The sequence below is a fragment of the Scylla paramamosain genome, chromosome 2, assembly GCF_035594125.1.
Source record: "Scylla paramamosain isolate STU-SP2022 chromosome 2, ASM3559412v1, whole genome shotgun sequence".
NCBI classification, from domain to species: Eukaryota; Metazoa; Arthropoda; class Malacostraca; order Decapoda; family Portunidae; genus Scylla; species Scylla paramamosain.
This window is the reverse complement of record NC_087152.1, coordinates 7,976,984-7,982,500: the sequence shown is the minus strand read 5'-3', so window position 1 is coordinate 7,982,500 and position 5,517 is coordinate 7,976,984. Positions and strand designations below refer to the sequence as shown.

Genomic DNA, 5,517 nt, shown 5'->3' with positions numbered 1-5,517 from the left:
GTGTGTGTGTGTGTGTGTGTGTGTGTGTGTGTGTGTGTGTGTGGTGCGTGTATCGATTCGCCTTACAAATGTGCCTCCCAGGACCTTATTTCATCTTCAGCTCCGGTAACTCGAGTCACATCAACACTACATACTTGGTTCACGTACAAACACAACAACAATTCTATGCCGTGAAGCCTGAAACAACACAACGCTGCTTGAAGATAATGAGCAACCAAAGCACCAGGAAAGAGGCAGCGGCCGTGAAGCATAGTGAGCATTATTCTGCCTTTTCTGGGAAACAAACACTGGCGAGAGTTAAGTGACCGCCTCGAGCTTCGGTGTCCGTCCGGCACGTCACTCAGGACAAAGTATATTCTGGAACAAACCCCCTGCGTCGCATCTGCACTACATTCAAAAGGCTCTGTTTAAAGTTGCACGGGTTTATATGGGTGTTTTTTATGGTTCTGGTGATAGATTGACGGGACTATTACATTGTGAACAGGAGAAAAACTCTTGAGAATTCGACTAATAATCTGTGTGGCTTTTGAAAGCAGTCGTGGTAAGAGAGGAAAGTGTTTTAGAATACGGGCGCGAGTCCTCTCATGTACCGACATTGCCAGGCCGCAACGCTTTCCACCTGCCGAACAATGCTGTGACTCGCGCCTCTTGTATTTACTGTTATGACATGTGGCTCATTCTGCGATCTTCACCACCCACCGATAACGTGACGTAACTTAAACCGTAAACATTGTATGAAATATAAACTGTCTCGTAATATTACTTTTTTTTTTTTTTTTACTTTAAACTTATAGTAAGATTGTTGTTCTCATTCATGAACACAATATTTAAAGTAAAAGACTGTTTTCCCGGCAAGGGTGTGGCCTGTATGTTAATGAAAACAGTAAACGCAGTACGAATAAACACCAGCATCACAAAGTCCCAAAGTAAAAACTGGAAAAAAGAATAGGACCAGCGGGTAATTATCAAGTCAGCGTTTGGATCCTTGCTAATTATTTATGAATCACGGCTCGGTGCAAAACACAGTTGCTTTTCTTTCCTTAATTCTAGTACCACAGTTACCTCGTAAATTACCTCGAGCAGATTTTTCCCTTTTGTTTTCCCCTTTTTCTTTTGATGCCGTAAAAAAAATCATAACCTTTCTGGAAACATGGCATTGCTTCTGTCTGTTGTTTGGTGAGGGATCGAGAAGAGAAACACAAGCATTGCAACACCCACTGGTAATACATGGAATTCTCTACTATTGCCTCCACACAGAAATGATTGGAATGTCAGGTTATTTTTACACAGGATCCCACATCGTTAATATTTATAGCTGTAAAGTGAATTTTTGCATGCAGAATTACTTTTCATGTTGCATATTCTGAAGGTGTTACTGCGCATGCATACTTTTGCCACACTGTTTCAATTCTCCTGCATGTGGCCAGTTTCTCCAGTGCCAGGAAAGAACTTTTGAGACCAGAAAGTTAAATGTCCCATGCTTTTATATTATAGAAATGGGTAAAGTTCACAACACGTGATAAAGTCCCATAAAAAAAAAAAAAGGGAAACATGATTCTGAGAGTTAGAAGCAGTCATACGTGCTTTGCGATATTCTGCATCCTTACACTACTCTAAAGGCAGAGGAAGCAGTAGGAGGTGGTTGTGGCCAGACCGAGAGAGAGGAAACTGTACAGGTAAAGTGAACTATTAAGAGATGGACTGAAGCGTTGAGCAAGTCATCGATGGGTTCTCCAACACACAGTTCTGACTCACGTTTGCGTCACCATGTAGGACGGTGCCTTACGGTACCTTTAACCCTTTGTCTGCTATTTGGTACATTTTTCCTTAATTACTAATCATTTTGAACCATCTTTACTTGTTCTACAGCCAACCTCCAACCTTTAAACTGGGTTGAAATTGCAAAACCTATTCTTTTTAATCAACTGATTTATTTTTAGATGCTTATAAAAGACTTCATGCTTCTGGTGCTGTTGTTCTGCGTCGCAGTGAAAGGGTTAAGTCAGTCAATCACGCAATCCATCCACCCATTAATCAGTCAGTCCATCCATCCATCCATACACTAAGCAACAGGCAGGAAGATGGGCCTGTTATGGCGGTCAAATAGCTCCTTTGATGAATAAACGTTAGTTTCCATTTGCTTAAAAACATATCAAGAGGAAAAGGACAAGAAGCCAGCGAGGCTACACGTGACGGTTTGAGATAATCTTTTAAGAGCTCCCTAGTGATTAAGCACTAATAACCTGACTACTGAGTCTATTCTTTTAGCATTCATAGGAAGGCCAGTTTTCTTCCAAGCGAGCCAATTTCTCTGTATTGAATCTTTTTTTTATCAAGCTTGAACCAGCTACCTCATTTACCGGCACTTCGCTGGGTATCGTTATATTCTTTTCACTTTACATGTACCAGTTTCCTCATGCCTTCAACTTTAATGTGTTCAGATAGAAACGGTAAAATTTTGTCTTATTATTTTTCTATGAACTTTTCCTAAACGCCTTTGGTATTAAATCTGAAATGCTATTATGTAATTACAATGCAACTACGTTGCAATTTTCATCTACACTAAATAAATATATACATTTTTTGTTCATGAAAGCTTCACATACATACTAGGTTTTTATGTTGTCAATGAACACAAAAACTAAACTGAAATAAATAAACAAATAGTCCGTTTCTGTATGGTTCACTACCATTTCATCACAACACATGGTAATCGCGGGCCGGAGTGATGGAGCACCTTACAATGTTTCAGTGTTATCGAGGCAAATTTTCAAACTACAAACCAACGAGCAGATAAGTAATGCGTGGTAATTACATTATTGATTCCAACGACAACCCGAATCCCGCGGCCGCCTCTGAACGGTTATCGGTTTTGTAATACGCGTCCAGTGGAAGGGGATTTGTACACAGCGTGATAAATAAAGATAATTAGTAAATGACGGGTCCCCTTTACGATGGCTCGAGGTGAGAGTGGTCAGGTTCACTTGTTAGGGTGAGCAGAGCAGACGATCGTCAGTGAAACAAGTGCATTTGAAGCCTTTTTCCGATCATCAGCTTCAGGTTTGCCGACTACTGCACTATATATATATATATCTACGTATATGTTAGGACCGCGGTGTTAAGGAGAAACAACAATGTAGGGAAAAGAAACCTACGAGTATGCAGGTATGGGAAATAATTTGCAGAGAGGAATATTAAGATAAAAAAGTGAAAAAAAAAATTCACATTGAATTGTGATAAGAAGGGGTAGATTAAGGTTACCGTAAGTCAGATAAGGTTAGGTTAAGTTAGGAGGAGGTTTAGGTTAGTAATTTAACCTAAGAAATAAGGGAAGCTGCAAGAAGTGACCAAGCCTACACGTGGCAGTTCCTATATGAAGTATACTTACCTATTTCCACATATCATCCCAATCCATAAACCCGTCTAAGTTTCTCTTAAAGCTCCCTAATGTCTTTATTACAACTTATTATTTATTACAATTAAGGGAAAGGACCTAAAATCGTAGGGGGAGAATGGGTGGAAGGACATTGATGTCGTGACTCAAAACAGTGCGGTGTTACTGTGAAGAATTATCCAGTGGTGATGTACTGGGAACCACGTAATCCTCGAGCAAAACTGTGGTACAGTTTAAGCTTGGACTCTTAAAAGCTTTCACTCCATTGGGATTGTTTTCAAAAGCCACAGAGATGACAAGACGAATTTCCACGGATATTTTTCACATTGATGTTTCAGAACCATTGTTGAACTATCACAAGAATCTTGAAAGTGTTGCACTATCCCAATCCTGAAAATGTTGCACTATCACTAGGCTCATGGAACTGTTACACTATCACTAGAATCATGAAAATGATGCACTATCACTAGAATCACGAAAACACCCTTGGAACTTTCATATGCTTCCAATACAACCTGATAAAAGTACCTGAGATAAAAAGACAGAAAAATCTGAGCACAGGGACCTTATATCTATCATGGTACTAGATGACATCAACGACGTCCCTTACCACATAACACGACTACGGCACTTAAAGAAGTCCCAGCACCTTTATACTCTTACTTCTTAGCAATATCTAAACAATCACCAGCAGTTAGGCTGAAAGAAATTCGTTCTTGAAAAATATTTGACTCCCATAAAGAGAGAACAGTTATATAACACATCGGCTATCAGAGAGAAAGAGAGAGAGAGAGAGAGAGCCCAAACATGGCCGTCACTTTGCCTGGTTCTAGTGCACGGAACACTTCACAAAATCTATACTCAACACAGGCCATCACGGCAAGCCACCGCCATACCATCATGGAGCCGAGCCTGAGTCTGAACACTTACCGAACCTGAAGGCGCGGGAAGGTCATGATGCTGGCTTGTGTGCCGCTCCTCTAGGCGTCCTCGTGGGTACTTGAGCCTGCACTAACGACTCCATGCCGGCGCCGCGGGACAGAGGGGGCCCAGAGGTCTTGAGTCCTGGCCAGCGAGCACCGCAACCCTGCAAAGTCAGCTCGTTTAGAACATCTCGAGGAAACTTTGAAATTACGCAGCATTACCGCTTTTAGGTTCTTACAAACACACTCCTTTACCTCCTCCCCGCCGCCCACCGCCTCCACGCACCGCGGCGCTCCCTGGTGGCTGCCACACACGTCGAAGCTTCGCTTCGGGTTTCGAAGTTTCAAAGTCCCATTTCTGAGCAGTTTTCGGGAGGACTTATCACGCTTCACTGACTCGTTATTGTATCGAATAGGCGGACCATGCATGGCCGCCCGTTTTCATCCACGCAAAGCGGGAATCAAACGAATGTTTCGCGCACGAAGAAATCATATTATTTCAATGCAGAAAACCCATTGTCCTATTCTACCCATGAATTACTTCATGTGATTTCTGATGACAGTTTCGAATGAGTTCGTTCAGTAATAAAAGGCAATATATTTAGAAATAGTATGGCAATTAGCCTTTTGTTTTTAATTTCCGCGCCAATATTTTTAATTCAATGGACCTTAACAGCCAAAAGTGCATCAATTTACGAGAGGTGCTGGCCGTCCAATGTCTGAGTTCAGCTGAAATAAAGTAGATCACTTTAGAGTGAACTGACTGGCCGACGGCTGGCAGCGGCGGCGGCGGCGGCGACGGAGGCAGGCAGAGCGGCGAGACGACCTGCTGACTGGCCGAGTGGCGGGGCGGCCGCCGGCACCACCACAGGGTCACCAACGTAGTGCTGGAAATGAGACTGAAAAACGGATGAACTGCTATCAATTCTTATCAGCGAGCACAGTAACACGTGACGTTATTATCTACATTACAGCATGGACGAATATGATGGCGTAATCAAAACCATCGTTATTGACAAACATACACGTCACACTAGCACAGCAGCACATAACAGCACCCAGCAACACACCGCCACCGAGAGTGCCACACTGGCCACACTTCATCGTTAGCGCCACCAACAGTCACCAGACCAGAAGGAAAACCACAGCCAGTATTCAATGGCACGGATTCTGCTGGCCATTGCTACTGTTGCTAGTGCT

The 5,517-nt window shown here is 42.6% G+C and overlaps 1 long non-coding RNA gene across 2 annotated transcripts in view; it reads right to left on the bottom strand.

Annotated features, from left to right (window-relative positions):
* Positions 1–4,864, bottom strand: part of LOC135109573 (uncharacterized) — a 40,477-nt gene extending 35,613 nt beyond the window's left edge. The window contains exons 1-2 of one of the 2 annotated variants that reach the window (XR_010272771.1): positions 4,573–4,864; positions 4,325–4,481 (exon numbers count right to left, since the gene is read on the bottom strand). This is a non-coding gene — a long non-coding RNA (uncharacterized LOC135109573). Of the gene's footprint in view, positions 1–4,324; positions 4,508–4,572 lie in introns of both variants that reach the window. The other variant, XR_010272773.1, reaches the window with a different exon arrangement.
* Positions 4,865–5,517: the final 653 nt, after the last annotated feature.